At 46.5% G+C, this 20,322-nt stretch overlaps 1 long non-coding RNA gene across 2 annotated transcripts; it reads left to right on the top strand.

The window, feature by feature from the left end:
• Nucleotides 1-7,115: 7,115 nt before the first annotated feature.
• LOC108352711 (uncharacterized) lies at nt 7,116-19,327 on the top strand. Of its 2 annotated transcripts, none has more exons than XR_001841072.3 (3): nt 7,116-7,219; nt 8,695-8,868; nt 16,489-19,327. It is a non-coding gene; the product is annotated as an uncharacterized LOC108352711 (long non-coding RNA). The 2 variants fall into 2 exon arrangements; XR_005493148.2 differs by having other exon boundaries at nt 7,124-7,219; nt 8,695-8,885; nt 16,489-17,485.
• Nucleotides 19,328-20,322: the final 995 nt, after the last annotated feature.

The following is a 20,322-nucleotide window of genomic DNA, read 5'->3' as shown; positions in this document are numbered from 1 at the left end:
GACAGCTCCATTTAAAAGCACGGAACAATCTTTAACACAGAACTGAACAGAGGTCTCAAAAGAGAGAGATACAAATAGCTAAGAACAGTGTGTGTGTGTGTGTGTGTGTGTGTGTGTGTGTGTATCTCTGTGTGTGTATGTGTGTCTGTCTCTGTGTGTGTGTGTGTGTCTCTGTATATATGTTGTGTGTATGCCTCTCTATGTGAATATGTCTCTGTGTGTGTCTGTGTATATGCATCTCTGTGTGTGTCTGTGTGTCTGTCTCTGTATGTGTGTGTGTGTTTGTGTGTTTGTATGTGGCTACCTCTGCGTGTGTATGTTTCTGTGTGTGTCTGTGTGGATATGTGTGTGTATTTGTATGTGTATATCTGTCTCTGTGTGTGTCTCTGTGTGTCTGTGTGTGTGTGTGTGTTTGTCTCTGTGTGGGGATGTGTGCGTGTCTGTGTGCCTGCATATGCGTGTGTGTGTCTGTCTGTCTGTCTGTCTCTGGGTGTGTGCTTGTCTCTGAGTGGATATGTATGTGTGTCTGTCTCTGTCTGTGTTTGTCTGTGAGTCTCTGTGTGTTTAATGTTCAACATCCTTAGCCATCAGGACAATGTGAATTAGAACTACTTTGAGATTTCATCTTACCCCAGTCAGAATGGATAGGATTTAAAAAAAAAAAAAAAAAAAGATGAGTGCTGACCTGGATGTGGACATGAGTGAGTGCTGACACAGATGTGGGCATGAGTAAATACTGACACGGATGTAGACATGAGTGAGTCCTGACCTGGATGTGAACATGAGTGAGTGCTGACATGGATGTGGACATGAGTGAGTGCTGACACGGATGTGGACATGAGTGAGTGCTGACACTGATGTAGGCATGAGTGAGTGCTGACACAGATGTGGAGAAACAGAGCACATGTCCACTCGTGTCCTCCGATGGTGGTATGAAAACTGGTGCGTCCACTATAGAATCCATGTGAGGCTTCTTCAAAAAGCTAGAAATAGGTCTGCCACATGATGCAGCTATACCTGGGCGTCTACCAAAGGCCTCTACATCCACTACAGACAGAGCTGCTCACCCACGTCACTGCTGCCCTGTTCATACAGAAAACAGCCTGGGTGTCCATCAGCTGACGAATGGGTAATGAGCATGTACGACACTCGCACAACAGAATATTATTCTGAAAATGACCTTACGAAATTCACAAGTAAAAGAATAAAACTGGAAACCCTCATTCTGGGTGAAGGAACTCAGACCCAGAAAGACAAACATTCTGTGTTTTCTCTCGTACCTCTCATTTCATTAGCTTTGACTCTCTACATATATGTGTTTTGTTTGGAATACCCACAGAGGGCAGGAAATTAATGCGGGGCCATGAAAGGGAGCTCCCAAGAAAGGAAATTTAGAACACTGTGATACAACAGGGTGTAGGAGAAATCATGGAACAGAAGGGGATAATTGGGTTGAGGCTGGGACAAGATGTGGGGTGGGGGGAGTTAGGAGAGACATAACTAACAGTAAAGACCTTTCAAAAAGTCATATGGGAGTTTACTACTGTAGAAGCTACCTGAAATTATGCTGTAATTCAGTGAAAATGGCCTTACTAGACATTCTACATAACAAATAAGATCCCTAAAGCCAGGAACAGGTTACCTCTCTTCTGGAGGTGCTGGCCAGTGAGGATCATCTATAAAGCCCAGACATTACAGGGGGCTATTGCCAACGCTCTCAGTGACCCTCTAGAACCTGACAGTAAAATCCTTATTACTGAAGACATCACACACGTAAGCCACAGGGTATGGGGAAAGCAAGCTGGTGCGCACCTACAAGGTCCATCCCTACTGGCTTGGCCCTCTTTCATGATTCTAGAAGGTGCTGTGCATTCTACTGGTGGAGAAAAGTCACGGTCAGCTATGAACTACAGAGACGACAGGTCTGGCATTGATGCAACAGTGACACGAATGTCATAGAAGTCAGCAACCATCTTTTGCTTGGTTCGTGCCCCAAGACGAGCATCCAAGCACCTTTGTCAAGGCTTTAGTTAGGCAGGTGATAGACCCTAGAGAGGAACCCAGAACTGTTATTCTGCTAAATGAATATAGTATTAAAAATACTGTGACCCAGACCTAAGTAGAAGCTCACCCCTCCTTAGAGAGGCAGTAGACAGTGATTAGCACAGAGGGAGGGGAAGGAAGAATGAACTTCTGCTCACAGCTGAGGTAATATTGGTAAGTGTGGTGGTTTGAATATATTTGGCCCGGGGAGTGACGCTATTTGGAGGTATGGCCTTGTTGGAGGAAGTGTGTCACTGTGGGGGTGAGCTTTGAGACCCTCTGCCTAGCTGCCTGAGGACAATCTGCTCCTGGCTTCTTTGGATGAAGATGTAGAACCCTCAGCTCCTCCTGCACCATGCCTGCCTGGATGCTGCCATGCTCCCTCTTTGATGATAATGGACTGAACCTCTGAACCTGTAAGCCAGCCCCAATTAAATGTTGTCTACTTAAGAGTTGCCTTGGTCATGGTGTCTGTGCACAGCAGTAAACTCTGACTAAGACAGTGATTGACAGCTCTGGAAAGCAGAAAATCTGTTTTCTTTTAGGCTGGTGGTCTCTGATAGGTCAACCAAACTCCAGTGAATGGCCACGCACCCAGGAAGATATGGGTTGCCCAGATTGGTCTTGATGGTTAAAAAGAGAAAATAAATAAATAATAAATAAATAAATAAATAACAGACAAACACCAAAGATGAGTGGGAATGGATCTCAGAGAAGTTGTGGGGAAGGATGAATGCAGTCAAATACATGTAAAATTCTATTTTTTAAGGAGAGGGGGAAAGTCTCCGCTCTATCCGGAGAACACTGTGCAGCCTCTGGAGAAGTGGGCCATCTGCAGAGTCATCTCCTTCTGTCAGGTCTGCCTCTGCTCCCTTGGTTTCCTTCTCCCAAGACATCTTCTGCTGGATGGTTTTCTCTCACCTGTTTTTCACTGACCTAGATTTCCAACAATGAAAGAAGTGAGACTACTAGGGGGAGGGATGACAATTTTATTCTCTACTTTAAAGGGAACCTCCATATCGTGGGATGGGTAGTTAATTTCCATGGGTAGAACTGGCTCTCTCACAATAGCTAGAGGAGCCCATCTCCCACTCCCCAAGTCCCCCACTCTCACCCACTGCATCCATCAGATCCTCTACCGTGACCGATGGAGTCAGAGAACGGTAGGACGTTTTGACTGATCACCGCCATCCTGAACGGAGGATAAAGGGACAGCTCGAGGACACAACACTCCTTCTCCTGCCACCTGTATTCCCGGTGTTCCCAGGAGAGGAAGATGAGACAAGCCCCTCCCAAGTCGCATAGGAAGGAAAACTCCTCAGGAGTCTAGGTCAGGCCACTCACTGTCTGGTACATGGAGGAGGGAACACATCCTCCCTCTGGAAGGGAGGACCTGACGGTTGCTAGGGTGCTAATGGAAGTTATCCATGTGGCTCTTGCCCCTGTGGTTAGGGAAGGGGCCAAACCTGAAAGGAGACGGAGGATTCAAACCCGATGTATGTATGTGTGTATGTATGTATGTATGTATGTATGTATGTATGTATGTATGTATGTATGTATTCGTGTGTAAGTATGAGTGTTCTGTGTACATATATGGTGCATTCCAGAAGAGGGCATCAGATCCTGTTAGAGACGGTTGTGAGCCACCATGTGTTAGCTGAGAATTGAACTCCAGGACTTTAGGAAGGAAGGAAGGCTTGGCGTCCTTCTGCCTGCTGCAATGTTCTGGTGTTTGCGCAGCTGCCTCTGCAGGTTGCTGTGACAATGGGAATCGCATTGAGGGTCCTGCCCCATGTGTAGGCTTCCTCCTTGGTGCACAACCTCCCAGAACTCTAGCCTTAAAGGATAGTTTGTGGGCCCGAATGTAGCTCGAAATCTCCAGGGTCCTGTAACTGTGGTCTGAGTCTCTCTTATGCCCATTAAACTCACAGACCTTGTCACTCCCTCTCTTATCATCCCAAGGCATTCAGAACAAAGTCCAAACTTCCTGGCAGGGTCTTACAGGGTGTGGCCCTGACACCCTCACCTGGCTTCATTTATGACTCTCTTTCCCAAGACATGGGCTGGTCATACTAGACTCTGCCTTGGCTCTTTCTTCTAGCTACTAGAATGTTCTTCTTACTTTCGAAATCTTTTTCTTTTTCTTTTGTTGAGACAGGATCTCATATAGCCCAGACGCCAAATTCACTATGCCTCTGAAGATGACCTTAAATCCCTGCTTCCCCAGCCTCTACCTCCCAAGTGCTGGGATGACAGGTGTGTGCTAACACGCGTGATTTATCTGGTGCTAGAGCTCACACTGCCCTTTTCCTGCATGCTAGACAAACACTCTACAAACGAGCTGTATCGCCAGGTCCACAGACGCTCTTCCCCTGCTCCTTCTTTCTTAGGTGTCCTCTGCCAGGTCTTCCGTTCTCTAAAGAAGACACCTCCCTGATATGTCACATTGCTGCCCTTAAATTCTTCATGTCCAGGGCTGGAGAAATGGCTCCATAGTTAAGTGCTCTGAGTCAATTCCCAGCAACCACATGGTGGCTCACAACCATCTGTAATGGGATCCGATGCCCTCTTCTGGCGTGTAGGTGTACATGCAGATAGAGCACTCATACACATAAAATAAATAAATTTTTTTAAAAAAGAGCACTGGTTGTTCTTCCTAAAGTCCTGGAGTTTAATTCTCAGCTAACACATGGTGGCTTACAACTGTCTGTAATGGGATCTGATGCCGTCTTCTGGAATGCACCATATATGTACACAGAACACGCATACATATACACAAATATATACATACATACATACATACATACATACATACATATATACATACATACATTTGAATGCATTCATTCATTTATGTGGGGAGGGTGTTGGGGGTGTGTGTGTGTGTATGTGTGTGTGTGTGTGTGTGTGTGTGTGTGTGTGTGTTAGTGCTCTCTGTAACATATATGTCATAAGGACAGGGACCCCTGGAGCATGGTACAGTGCTTAGCCCCTGTGTTTGCTGAACAAAGGGTAAGTCCGTATTCTGTTGGAATACACATTAGAGCTTAGCTGTGAGGACCTGAAGTCCGCTTGCCTGCAATGGAACCTTTGCTGTCACTGAAGTAGATATGACGTGGACTAGCCACACGGCATCGTCTTTTCTTTTCTCATCTGTCCGGTCAGGGGCTCAACAGTGCCTACTTTGTAGTGCGCTGTTCAGTGACTGTACAAAGTGTCTGATGAAGTGCTTCTATGTCCTTCGCACTGAATAGTTCCGTTAGTTTGTCGTTATCGTTATGATTATTATATTACTTCAAAGTGCAGACCCCGTGATTATGCAATTACTCCTAAGTGCAGATTGTGCGTTTCCCTTAGTGTTTTTTTTTATGTAAAGTTTGATCCATTCCCAAATCACACTATAATTTCTGCCTTCTGGTCGAGCGTGCCTCCCATCTTCACAGTAACTAAAAGCTGAACGAACTAAAGACCACATGTTCTTACACCTCTCAGAGCCCCACGGTCATCCCCGCAGCCCTGTAAACTAGCAAGGAGAACAAATGCAGAAGCTCATAGCCCAGGGACAGAGGCCTGCAGCGGGAGCCAGAAGAAAGAGCATGTATGTTACAAGTGATGGATGTGGCAGTCAGGGTGGACAATGGAAGCTAAATCCACGGGGCCGTGCTGTCCCAGGGAGGCCCAGCACATCTGTGAATCTTACCTGCAGGATCTTATCAAATTCTCACTAGGAAAATCTCAGGAAAATGGCTTTAGGCTTTTTCGGGAGAAAATGAAAACTGCCATTTTAAGATTCAGCCAGGCCCCTCCATTCCCCTTCATAAGCCCCGTTCTCTAAAGAAACTGTTGCAAGCAAGGGAGTTTTATCTAAACAACCTGGAGGTGGTAATGGTGCCTTTATCCCAGCACTCGGGAGGCAGAAGCAGGTGTATCTTTGAGTTCGGGGCCAGTCTGGTCTACCAAGCTAGTTCCAGAACAGGCAGGATTATACGGAGAAGTCTTGTCTTGAAAAGAAGGAAGAGAAGGAGGAGGAGGCAGGAAGAAGGGGGATGGGAGGAGTGGGAGGATGGAGAAGGGGGAGGAGTGGAAGAGAAGGATGGGGAAGAAATTAAAAAAAAAAAAAAAAAACCAACTGAGGAACAAGAAACAATTAAGACCTAACTGTAAGCTGCCTTCTGTCTGACATTTTGATTTGGTGTTTCAGAGATATTACGCACAGTCAGCTGACACTGCTGCTTTGGGCCCGTGGCATCGTGGAAATGGAGGCTGCTCGCCTCATGGTAGCCAGGAAGCAAAGGTGGAGAGAAGAGGTACCAGGGTCCTGATTTAACCTTGAGCCCCTCCACCTGAGACAACCTCCTTCCGCTCGACCCTACCTCCTGACAGTTCCACTATTTCCCAATAGCATAGGACGGAAACAAGGGCCTCTGGGGGACGGTCCAGACCCAGGCAGGAACTTCTCACTAACACAATGTGTCCTCTCCCCTCCCGAGCTACCGGTGGATCGTAGGACTCCCACATGCCTGTGTCATTAGAGGGCACTGTGCACAGAAGGAACTGGGTCTACACATTTTTTAAACTGTTTTTTATTGATTCTTTGTGAGTTTCACATCATGCGACCCAGTGCCATTCATCTTCCCTTCCCTTCCTACCCACCATCCACCCTTGCAAGGAAAAAAAAAAAAAAAAAAAACAAGCGAAAATAAATAAATAAACGAATCAAAGCTTAGAAAGCATCTCGTCGCGGAAGCTGTAGCGTGTTACCGTGTGTCCCACAGTACACCCCTCTGTCCACACATCTTCAGTCAGTGGACTAGTTGGAGGTCTCTGGCTTCTTTAACGCCAGATGCTTTTCTCCCAGTTCTCCTGTCATCACCCTGTGTCATGGGGAAGCTGCAGCTTTGGATCAGCAGGACGGCCCTTTCACCCGCTCCAACAGTTCACGGATTATGAACAACAACTCAGAGCCCTGGGTCTGGGCTGAGTGGTAGCTGAGCCCACCGGCTCTCCCTTACCGACACCACCAAAGCGAGCGCTCCAGCACTGCTCTGACTACGTCACCGTCACCGGAAGCTGCCATAGGCAGGAAGCAGGGTCAGCTCTCCTGCTCTCCTGCCCTCAGGGCTGGCTGGCTCACCCACTCCCACGCCTCCAGAGCCGGCCCCACTGTGCTACCCAGGTAAGGTGCAGGGCCTGTTCTCCCAAGTGCTGACACCAATGTAAGGTGGGGCCTGGTCTCGTGATCGGCCGGGCCAGTTCTGCACAGCCCTTGGACATCTATGTGTTCCCAGACCAGGGACAGCTCCATGCCCTCTAGTGGAGCCACAGACATCGTCACCAGCCCCTGCCGCTGCATGGCCACGGACCCAGACGTGGCCCTCAGCTGCGTCCTGGGCTGGGACTTCACCATGGCCACTCACAACAAGGTGTCCCTCATAGCCCTTGTTTCCAGTTCCATGTCTCTTCACAGCTCAGACTGTGCTGCTTCTCTTTCTCTCCCATTTATCAACCACAGACTGAGACACTGACATGACTCCCACGCAGATGGGCCACACAGCTGGTAGGCAAGGTGGCGTCACGCTGTAGACACCTCTTGCCCCAGGCAGGCACGTGGTGTATGTGTATGAAGCAAGCAGAATGCATACATACGAAATAAAAGTAAATCTTTTTAAAAATAATAATATGTAAAATGTGAATCTGACCATCGATCTGGGGGTTGTGAGACTCTCATTGAGAGATTACATGGTATAAACTTGTCTTTCAGGAATGTTTCTAGTTTGGTCGGTCCTGCTGCTTTCCAGGTGGCTGCACTTGACTGAGAGAGACCCTGTAGTCTTTATTATTTATTGTTCTGAGGGAGAGGCCTAGTAAATCTGGTCAGTTTCATATAAAACCTCTCGTATAGTTTTATATGAAGAAGTAATCGTTAGCAGCTAGCTAGAGGCTTTGGTAGACGACCAGCCCCTCTGGCTAGATAGAAATCTGGGTTACCGGGCTCTGAGAGAGGTAGGCATCAGATGTGTTATGGAAGCTTGGGCTCAGGAGTTAGAAAGCCCAGTAAAGCCAGCCGGATGATGTTACACAGAATACCAGAGAGATTCTGAACTTCCTCAATAGAAATGTTCGTGGCACGGACAAGGACCAGACTGGTTTACGGCCAGCCAATTTTGTTCTGCTCTTACACCATTACAGAGAACTGGAACGAGTCTTTGTTTACCACAAAATGTTGTTGTTGCTGTTTACTTCTTTTTGGAAGAGGCATTCTTGGGACTTCCTTTAGAACTGGTTAGGAGCACTGGCTGCTCTTCCAGAGGTCCTGAGTTCAATTCCCAGCTACGATGTGGTGTCTCACAACCACCTGTAATGGGATCTGATGCCCTCTTCTGGTGTGTCAAGGATAGTCCGGTTATATACATAAAATAAATAAGTAAATCTTTAGGGGAGAGAGAGAGAGAGAGAGAGAGAGAGAGAGAGAGAGAGAGAGAGAGAGAGAAAAGAGAATTTCTGTTGTTGTTACCCCGGGGAAATCCAATCAAAGATCTTGCTTTCCATAGGTCATTTACAGTCATTGGTAAACTCAGGAGTATTCCAGAAAGTCCTACCTCATTTCACCAGTGAGTTTACTCAGAGCTTGGCAATCCTCTTGTCCCGTAGACCCAGAGAACAGCCTCCCACCTGCTGCTGTGCATGGCCCTGTGGACGTCTGTGAACTCGATGAGTTGAACACAGTTTGCACCAGGCAGGCAGAGTTGATCCAGGACACTCATCTCTCTGGGGTGAAGAAATGGGAAATCCTCGGGAACCCGTAGGCCGCTCCCTGTCTTCCAGGTGAAAATGGATTCTAGGTAACAACTCGGCGCCAAGAGCAGTCTGTGAATCACTTCTGGGGCAGCCCTGAGGTCCCTATATCTACCATCTTCTCTTTCAGCACCCCTACTGCTACCCACGCACACCCAGCTGAGTCCCTCACCCCGAACCCATGCAAACCACCATGCCTACACGTCATATTTAAGAATTAACTAGGAAAACAGAGACCCCTGAGGACATTTTAGCCCATTGACATACCAGCAAGTAGTAAATGCAGCCCGAATGGATAAGTATAAACTTACCAGCAAACCCTGTCCACCTCAGGGCCTCTTACCTGCTACACGATGTCCAGCTTAAAAAAAAAAAACAAACCCACAGTGCATTGTAAATGGTGAAGCCAGCGTCAGAGCCAGGCCTTCAGACAGTAGACGTGCTGGAAGGACCAGCCTGGGAACTTGAAACAAGTATGATTAATGCACAACAGCTGTAAGGAAAAAATGGATACCATATGAGAACAGATGGGCACTCTGCAGAGCGGGAGGAACTCAGGGTGAAAAAAAAGATGTTAGGACTCAAGGATTGCCACATCGATTCCCTGTGGCAAATCTAGAACCTGTGTGGGTTGGGCAGCCCAGCAGACCCGGCATGGCTGAGGGCATCCAGGAGCTCAAAACTGTACTTAATAGAAACTTTTTGGCCCCGGGAAAAAAAATGAAAAAGACGGCCCAGAGTCTAGGCTGTGGGACATTTACAAAGGGCAGAGCCTGTTTAGTGGAAATGGAAGAAGGAGGAGGAAGAGGAGGAGAAGGAAGGAGGGAGGAAGGAAGGAAGGAAGGAAGGAAGGAAGGAAGGAAGGAAGGAAGGAAAGTAAAATCCAGGTGGTGGTGGCACACACCTTTAATCCCAGCACTTGAGCTGGAGAGATGGCTCAGTGGTTAGAGCACTGACTGCTCTTCCAGAGGTCCTGAGTTCAAATCCCAGCAACCACATGGTGGCTCACAACCATCTGAAATGGGACCTGATGCCCTCTTCTGGTCTGTAGGCGTACACACAGGCAGAACACTGTATACATAATAAATAAATAAATCTTTAAAAAAAAAAAAAGAAAAGAAGGCAGGAGAATCTCTATGAGTCATGGCCAGCCTGCTTTACAGATTGAGTTCTAGGACAGCCACTGCTACACAGAGAAACCCTGCCTTAAAAAAAAGCACGCAAACAAACAAAAACAAACCAAAAGAGAAAGACATACGCACAGACAGAAAGGAAGGAAAGAAGGAAGGAAGAAAGGGGACAGGAAGGAGGAGGAAGGAAGGAGAGAGAGAGAGAGAGAGAGAGAGAGAGAGAGAGAGAGAGAGACTATTAAGACATTTGAACTAGTAAAGAACACAGATTATTCAAAACTGAACTCAGTCATCAAGACACCTGTTCTGTAGAAAGCTCAGGGAACACAGGACAGGGTGCACAGCCAAGACTTAGGAGCAATCAAAATGCAAAAAACCGAAGGAAAGAGAAAAACCTTGAAGGAAGAGAAGGCGATGAGAACCCTGGACCTGTTTCACAGGAGTGCTGAGAAACCAGATTTCTCTTCAGAAGCCATGCCAGTGGCACAAAAGCAAAATACAGCAAAAGTCAGTGCCCGAAGAAATTGTCCTGGGAATTCTGTGATGGGAATTATTCTTCAAAAGCAAAAATGGACATTTCTCACAAAAAAGGGGAGAATTTGTTGCCAGATCCAGCGAAAGACGTGCATTGAAGTCAACAAAGCTGAAAGGAGCTGGAGATCTGAAGAGCGCTTTGCCATCGGACATGGGGATGCAGAGACTGGGTTTGCCATCAGACATGGGGATGCAGAGACTGGGTTTGCCATCAGACATGGGGATGCAGAGACTGGGTTTGCCATCAGACATGGGGATGCAGAGACTGGGTTTGCCATCGGACATGGGGATGCAGAGACTGGGTTTGCCATCAGACATGGCGATGCAGTGACTGGGTTTGCCCAGCTGGTTTTGGTCCAGTGCTTCCTCACTGTGCTGTCCTCCCCGTGTTCAGGAACAGTAAGGTATATTCTGTGCCATTATATTTTTTTGTTTTATAGATGACTACAGTTAAGAGATTGCATGAATCTCAGAAAAGAGAACTTTGAACCTCTTATACAGGTTTGAGACTGTGATAGACTATGGGGACTTTTGACGTTGGACCGAACACATTCTGCATTACGTTATGGCTACAAACCTATGTGGGCCACATTCCACATGTGTGGATTCAATAGGTATGGCCCCCATAGACTCATGTATTTCAATGCTTGGCCACAGGGAGTGGCATTATTAGGAGGTGTGGTCTTGTTGGAGGAAGTGTGTCACTGAGGGGGTGGACCTTGATGTCGCGTGTGTGTGTGTGTGTGTGTGTGTGTGTGTGTATGTGTATATGTGTACATGCATATAGGTATATATGTGTATATGCATGTATGCATATATGTGTATATGTGTGTATATGTGTATATATGTATATATATGTATATTTGTGTATATGTATATATGTGTATATGTTTATATGTGTATATGTTTATATATGCTCAAGCTCTGCCCAGTGTGGAGTCCAGTCCCCTTCTGATGCCTGTAGATCCAGATGTAGAATTCTTGGCTCCTCCAGCACCATGTCTGCCTACACGCCGCCATGCTTCTCACCAAGATGATCACTGCCTGTGCCCTGAACAGCCTGCTGCCCAACCCTAGCTGCCCTTGGGAGGTGGAGGTGAGGTGGTGTAGAATCGATGGCACAGACCCCAGGAGCAGGTGAAAGTTCATTTGAACACTGCTGCAAGCTCCTTTAATACCGTCCACCCACGCCCCACTGGTCCCATTTAGCTTCTCTCCTAAACGTTTAGCTTCTCCTAATTGGCTGGCATTGTCTGAGCCAGCACTCCTTGGTCTCTCAAGCAGTCTTCAATTAGGTCCTCCTGCAGGAGTTGCCTTTGCTGCGTCCCACCCCACCCTCCACATTTATGGAGAGGCAGCCACTGCTGTTCCTCCTACAGATGATAATGGACTAAATTTCTAGAACTGTAAGCCAGCCCCAACTAAATGTTTTTCTCGATAACGGTTGCCTTGGTTATGGTGTCTCTTCACAGCAATAAAACCCTAAGACAGAGGCCAAAAGGAAAGCAGACCATAGACCACTGTAGTCAGGGCTCGGGAGATGTCCTTACACTGCCAGGCCACACCACTCTTTTCTTTTAATCCTCCCAGACTGGTCACAGCTTATATGACTTAAACTGACTGCGTCCCCGCCGAAGCACCAGACAGACACTGTCATGGAATCGAGCTGTCTGTCAACCACATAGACAACTTTCACCCAGGTCTAAGTGGCGAGATGATGGAACCCCACAGAGTCATTTTTTTAAGATTTTATTTTTATTTGCATATGTGTGTGTCAGCTGTGCATGGGATTCATGCACACGAGTGCAGTGCCGGATCCCCTGGAGCTCCAGTCAGAGGCAGTTGAGAGCCACCCCATGTAGATGCTCGGAATCGAGCTCAGCTCCTCCCTCCGTAAGAGCAGTGCGTGCTCTTGCCAGCTGCGACATCTCTCTGGCCCCACGTCCGTCGTAAAGCACTGAGAATTTCTCCTGGGAAGTTGGAATTCTAACATCTCGCTAGATGGAATGGCCCTGGCGAGGCAGGATTGTGAAAGCCGTTCACTGCTGTGACCACAGAGTCTGGGAAACGACTGACGTGCGGTGGATGTCTGATAAATACAGTAAGGGAATTTAAAGCAAGTTTACTCTAATTTGGACCCTGAAAAAGTATTCGTACTTCAAATGTGATCTCTAAGGGTATTTTCCAAAGCCATTCACTTTTATTTATGTAGCAGACAGTCACGGTTTTCTGTGTGATAGGGCTACAGATAAATGATAGTGTGCTAACCCCATAAAAAACAAAATGAAGACATATGTACTGGATGTCTTCATACAGACTTTTTTTTTTTTTTTGGTTCTTTTTTTCGGAGCTGGGGACCGAACCCAGGGCCTTGCGCTTCCTAGGTAAGTGCTCTACCACTGAGCTAAATCCCCAGCCCCAATATAAGCACTTTTTAAACTCGTAATTCACACTGACCTTGAACTCGAAATCCTCCTGCCTCCCAAGTGCTGGTTAACAGGTGTGTGCTTCCCCACTGGGCTGGATCCAAGTTACCTCACCCTCCCTGTTGCCCAGTGACTCTGAGCGTGATGCAATTATGTTCCCTTTGTAGGTAACAAACTTAAGATTTCTAGACGCCCTCAGCTAGGAAATGCAAAGCCAAGAATTTGTTCTAAGGCCTGGGTCCATCCTCTACCTTGGTACTTTCTTTAAAGTTGCACTCTCTCTTCTGTGATGTGTTGTTATGGAAACACAACTTTTCAAATGTTGATATAAACAAAATCTCACTGAGTTTAGGCTCTCAACCACAAGATATTCATCTGGGGAAAACATTCTGATGATCACAGTGTTTTATAACCATGAGAATGTGTAATTGGAGGCTCAATACAGTAAGCTGATTGGATGTAATAAATTAAAATCATTAATCCTGAGTGATGTCGCAGACGTCAATGAGTTCAGAATCTATGATAAACGAAGCCTGACCCAGCTACAAGATGACTGTCGAACTCAAAGAAAAGGGCACAGAATTCACGCGCAAAGCATGAGCAAAGAAATGGAGGTGAGACGCTACTGCTGGTCCTCTGTGCTAAGCGGGGTGTATCGGGTGTATCTGGGGACTCTGGTACTAGGTCATCGCTCCGCTTGAACAAGTACTCTAGGCCCTTCCTGCCAATTAAGTCTCCCAACTGAACGATTTGCTGTACGAATAACCCAACTGTAGAGAGGCCTAAAATGGGGGAGTGAATTAGTCGCGAGGGCAGTTAGAGAAGCAATTGTGGCTGACTTTTGGAGGGATGGAAAGCCCGTCTGAAAGGAAGCCATAGCAGCTGTGTGCCGAGACCACAAAGAGGCTCCTGGGTTGCCCGTTTCCCTAGAGATGAGCGAAGATGAACCAGGCCCTCGGTGTGCAAACATGGGTAGGGATCTTGAAAACAGGTTGTTCCCACCCAAGCAACCTGGATCGGATGAAGAATTGGGAAGACAGAAATCTGCGGGCAGCCCAAACTTCCAGCAGCTCAGAAAGTGTCCAAAGAGATGCGGAGGGCCCAGGACTGGGATTGGCCAGAAGGATACAACCCAGTTCCAGCGCAGAGAGCAGGATCTAAATTTCTCTTAAGTTTCTCTAGCACACAGCAGCCTCCAGGGATTATGTAATAACTGGCAAGGAAGACAGTCTTATTTTTACAGGGGAATGAGCTAGAAAGGATGCGTGACTCACGGCGAGCATCTGTCAGTGTTAGGTCCCCTACTCCTGCGCTCCAGATCTAATAGACCTCCCACTGTGGTTCTGCGCTGGCAATCAAAGGCTTTGTAAGCATGATGGCTACCGATAAGAGTGCCCAGGTCTGGGGTTGGGGATTTAGCTCAGTGGTAGGGCGCTTGCCTAGCAAGCGCAAGGCCCTGGGTTCGGTCCCCAGCTCCAAAAAAGAAAAAAAAAAAAAAGAAAAGAAAAAAAGAAAAAGAAAAAAAAAAGAGTGCCCAGGTCTGTCCAGCCTAGATGCCCCGCCCTTTACCTCTACGCATTGAGTAGGCTCTTTAACCTTATTAAGTCTCAGTTTAGGGCAATGGTTCTCCACCTGTGGGTTGTGTTTGACAAACCAAAAAATATTTATCTAACAATTCATAAAAGTAGCAAAATTGACAAAAAAAAAAATAACATTATGGTTGGGAGTCACCCCAACATGGGAAACTGTATCAAAGGGTCACAGGTTAAGAAGGTTCAGAAGCACTGGTTTAGGGGATGGAGAAGTTACATAATTGCAGGTTACCAGTCTAGCACACAGGAGGCCCCAGCTCTGCCTCCCGCATCACATAAACTGCCTGTGGCAGTGCGTGCCTCTAACCCCATCACTTGGGAGGAGCAGGAATTCAAAATCAACCTGGACTACATAATAAATTTGAGGCTAGCCTGGGCTACTTAAGACCTTGTCTCAAAGCACACAAAGAAACAAACCCACCAGTTTCCTTGTCTGTAAAATGGGCCCCATGTAACAGCTAACTCATATGATACCGTGGAGTTCCTGCGCAAAATAAATATAGAACCGATGGTCAGGCATCACAGTACCTTCAGAGCATGAATTCTGAATGGAGAAGTCTCCCTCCCTCCTTGGCAGCATGACTTGAGACACAAATCCCCCAAGACACATTTTATTGTGTCTAAAGCTCTAGGAGATTAAAAAAATGAAAACTCCAGTACAGCCTGAAAGTGGTTGAAACTGGCCATCGGGCCTAGGACAAGCAAAGAGAAGGACCAACCCATCCTTTCTCTTCTCTCCCATTGCAACTTGGTCCCCAGGAGCCCACCTGGAAAGTCATGGAGTTGGCAGAAGACAGACATATCCTGAAAGGCAGCTTAGCCTTGTAGACCCTTTGCTCCACAGACAATGGGCACCAGCCACCACAAAACTGAAGCATGTTTGCTAAGAGTCAAACCCAAGTCTTTCTGAACCAAGGACAGAGACCTGCCAGCAACATGACTGTTTGCTTCTGGGAAATATTCCGTAAGTTTTCTCTTTACTCCGGTACCTTGCTGTTATCCAGTGAAGACGCAGCTCGCTTTCACATCTGGTAAAGAGAAAGCCCTAAGTCAGGCTACAGAAAGGTGGCCCATACACCTAGCACTGGAGGGTCATAAAACCTGCCAAACTAAGGGCGCTGGGCTGTGTGTGAGTCAGGCCCCACAGTGGTTGTGAATAGTCCCAGGCCAGAACGGGCAAGTCTGCATAACTCCTCTCTGGAAGAATTACGGTGAGTTCCGTGTCAGCCTACATATTTAATAGGAACACAATGTTACGCCTTACAAAAGGTCTCAATCTACCTTTATAGAGTTGAGAACACAAGATTTATCCTCAGCCCTGAGCTGGATGAACTCCTGAAGACACGTCGATTTTATGAGCCTGACAACTCATTCCTTAGTTGAGAGGTTAAAAGCAAAAGGCCAACAGGAACCTGCCTGTGGGCCACAGAAAGGACAGGAAATAAAAAGTGTTGTTCTCCTCTGGTACTATCCTTTAACCTTGGCCATGAACCCGTGGAATGGAAGTTGCTTTCCATGCCATCGTTGGCATTTATGTCTCTACTACTCACTTTTCATCCTGTCAGGTAGTTAGGAGACAAAAATCTAGAATGAAAAAATTTCAACGTGATTCTACTTGCCAGGAAGCTAAGACTCTAGACCCCAGGTGTGATACAATTAATTCCAAGATTCCATGAAAGACATCAGGGGCAAAATGTCACTTCAACCCGTGTTTCTCAATGAGACCCTTACTGGAGAGTATGGCATCATCTTGTCCTGTGGGAAATCTCCAAAAATGTAAGGTCCATTTGCGTAGCTCGTCTGCTCATGTGCTGACCACTGACATGGGTTCAAGTTAGCATGCACACTGAGCCGTGTTGGCTATTGGTTTTCTGAGACCGTAATGCAACCCACGTTTGGCTAAGCACAAAACCCTGCCCTTCTGAGCATGAAAATAACCTGACTGGATCAACTCTGTCTCTTTTCCAGGTCTTGAACTTTCATCAGTCATCACGTGTCACCAAGCTAAGCAGAGATTGAAGATAAGACACAAAGGTGATGGGACACCCACGGGAGCCAGAAGAACTACTTACCTTGAGCTCTGGGTTGCGTGCCTAGAAGCCTAATGATTCTGTCCTCTGAACTCCCACAGTCAACAAACACTCCCTTTTCATACTTAAAGTGGTCTGGGTTTCTAATGCCTAAGTTCTATAGGACATCTTGAGAGGGAAGCAATTATTTGCTCATGACCCAAAGATGACCAAGTGTTTGCCACCAATTCATGGCTTTATGTTCCCTCTAGTAGTTTATTTCTGACCAAAAGAACATAGCAATGTGAAGGAATGTGAGGTCCATTGCCAAGGATCAGCCTTGGCTTAGAGAGGTGTTCCTGAAGAAGGGGTGTTTGGGAGCAGCAAAAGAATGGCTCAAAGTCAATTATGGGTATAAACTGACAGCTCTGTGGTCTGCTCAAAAGCTCCCTAGACCGCTCTCTGCTTGAGACAGCTCTCTTTTACTAGAAAAAAATTATAAAAGCTCTATGAATAGGTCATGGGTTTTCTGACTTTAACCTGCTAGATAAAATTCTTGGGTTTTCCAATCAAAGTCAGAAAAATTGCTAGACGAAATTCTTGGGTGTTCCAACCAAAGTCGGAAAATCTATTAGAAAAAAATCTTGAATTTTCTCACTGAAGTCAGAAAGCCTGCCAGACAAATTCTGAAAAGGAACTGCTATATCTCTCTAGACAGCTCATCTCTTGCAGATCAAAAGTCAAGTCTTATTTACATATCAATTCAATTGTTTACCCAGGTTCCCTTTTGATTATCCCATGAATCAGCAATTTATGACCTTAGACCCATGATTCTTAGAAGAATACAACAGATACAATTCTTTTTAGCATGGCAAAAGAATTCAGAGATCTGCCGGCCTTCCTTCTTAAGCACAAACAATAAACTTACCTGGGTGGGCTCTCACTTTGAGTGCCACTCCCTATGTGTCTTTATCGAGTTCCTTAATCTTTTTCTGACAAGCTCGCTCATGATGCAACTGTTTCTATTCATTTAGATCCATGAAGTCTGTCATATAATTTATATTTCATCCTTATATTTTGCATAGTTAAGAGATCCTGTCTATATATGTTTTTGAACTCATGTTTTCGGAGTTCTTTCCTACAGCCTTAAGGGTTGTCCTGAAGGTCTCCGCATTACAGAGACACATTCTTGCTTCCTAGAGTCATGCAGTTCCTAATTATCATGGAGTCATTAACCTTAATAGGAAGAGCATTCCCCAAAGGAGGAACATAAAAATATGTGCATTATTATACAAACAAAGCCTCATGCCTAGCAATCATCAATAATCATGAAGGCCCAAATCCTGCCCAGGAGTGGAAACTGTGTCAAGCCATCCCTTCAGCATGGCAGGACTTGGCATTCTGTACATGACAAAAGATCTGTAAGCATAATTCTTTCATAAGTCAGTTATGATGAAGTAAGGTGGCACATTAGAGGGCCCTATGCAGCAAGGAACAGAGGGATCCTCCAGCCAACAGTGGAGTTAGGCCCCAGCCTCCCAGTTCACAGCTGCTGGATCTTGCCACAGACATGTGAATGGGCTTGGATGGGAATCTTTCCTCGGGCAAGCCTGCAGACAGCACTCCGGTCCCCCATAGCCTCATACAAGGTCCCAAGGCAGGGCCCTGGGCTAAGCTGCTGCTGTATTCCTGCCCCACACCCTAAACTGTGAGGAAAAAAAATTCTTTTTACATCAATACATTTGGGGATAATACATTATGCAGCAATAGATAACTAACACAGGCCTTATTATGCAGGAATCTTCTCCCCAGAAAAGGAAGATTTAAATTCTGATTATAGAAGAGCTCCCTTGTGAGGGCTGAGAGTAGAATAGCATTGCACAAGGTCAGCCTTGTAGGTGTGGGAGGAGGGGAGGAGGGAGTAACTGGTGGTGGATTTTGGAGCTAAGAAATGACCGGGATGTCTTATAACTGACTTTAGTGATGGCTGTATGCTGCAGAACCCTGCTACTAAGGTTGCAGTCTACCATGTCTGGGTGGCTCTCTGAGCTCCCTGCAAAATGGAGGACCCCCTTTCTCAGCAGGGCTTCATCCCCACCTTTCATCCCTTTCATCTGCCTGTCCTTGTCTGGAGAACGTCTTTGAGCACAGATGACAGATCTTATTTGGGGGCTGTCCCTGCGTAGAGCTTCCTGCATGTGCTGTGTGACTCAGCACATAATCACTGCTCTTCCTTCCTGCCCATATGATAATTAGTGGCTATGTTATGACCAATAGACCTTTCCCACCTGTACGATAATTAGGTTCTGCATTATGTCCAATCAGTGCTTCCTGCCCATAACCCTAACAGCCCTTATATACCCTACCTCCAGAACAACACAATGAGCTGTCTCTCTGAAGCTGACTCTAGGAATCTCTTTCCACCATACTTAACAGCTGTTTGAATCCTGCTTGCCGCATCTGCTACCTTTGTGGGGCAGTGGCCAATGACCCATGAGGAAAAGGGAGACCCTTGGTGGCACAGTTTTGTGGATTTTGGCCCAGACACCATTAGTGTAACCACTGACATTTGCTACTCCAGACCATAGGCACTTGAGTCTTCCACGGCTGCTAAGGGAAGCCTCCATTTGATCCAACACCTACATCTAAAGCTACCAAAACCCTGAACCTAGAGACAGAAAAGTTCATTGATTCTGCCCAGGTCCCAGGCCTCAGCTCTAGCTGCTAGTGACAAGAAGAGGGAGAGCCCATGTCTTCAAGAGCTTCTAAGGTGGGAGGCAGGTCCCTCATCAATCCTGATTCTCCTGTTGGCGCAATATTGGCAATGTGGTTGTAATAACTCTTCACGCAGTACAAAAGTATAAAATCATCTTGAAAGATGATAACGAAAAAATTTAGATCTGTTCATTCTGGACACCATCTGAGGGAGAGAGGAATATCGCCTCGAATAGTCAGAGCAGACAGAAGGAGCAATCAACAGAAGCCTCAGCCTTGGTGACCTCTCTAACGTCAGATTGAAAGCTAATAAATAAACATGGCTCAGATCACTGAGCGCTTGCCATCGCAGGCCTTGCTCTGAGTGCTTTATACAGAGTCACTCCTTGGGCACTTGCTGCAGGGATAAAGAGGGATGACTTTGTGATCTCTGTCTTATAGGAAACAAGAGGCAGCAAGTGAGAGAGCCCAGACCAGCCAGCCTAGAGCAGAAAGGCCCATGCTGGCATATCTGCTGGCTGCCCCTTGAGCACTGATGTTGGTCCAGCAGGAGAGACCATGCATCTCATAACACAAGCAAACCCATGGTCCAAATCCCATTTTAGTTTCTGTCTTTCCCTGTTTGTAAATCCATTCCCTTGCTGACAACATAATCTTAGTTAAGGTTGTACTGCTGTGAACAGACACCATGACCAAGACAACTCTTATAAAAATATCTAATTGGGGCTGGCTTAACAGGCTCAGAAATTCAGTCCATTATCATCAAGGCGGGAGCATGACTGCATCCAGGCAGGCACGGTGCAGGAAGAGCTGAGAGTTCCACATCTTCATCTGAAGGCTGCTAGCAGAATACTGGCTTCCAGGCAGCTAGGATGAGGGTCTTAAAGCCCACATCCACCATGACACACCCACTCTGACAAGGCCACACCTCCTAATAGTGCCACTCCCTGGGCCAAGCATAACAAACCATCACAAACACCATGACCATTCTTTTGCTTCTGGTTTAGCCTGTTTTCCAAAAAACAAGAGTATCCAAGTTCATTAGAGCTCCATTTATTATGTCCCTATTATGTATTAG

The sequence above is a fragment of the Rattus norvegicus genome, chromosome 14 (assembly GCF_036323735.1).
Source record: "Rattus norvegicus strain BN/NHsdMcwi chromosome 14, GRCr8, whole genome shotgun sequence".
NCBI classification, from domain to species: Eukaryota; Metazoa; Chordata; class Mammalia; order Rodentia; family Muridae; genus Rattus; species Rattus norvegicus.
Note: the sequence above shows the minus strand (reverse complement) of the source record. Positions and strands in the feature narration are given on the sequence as shown.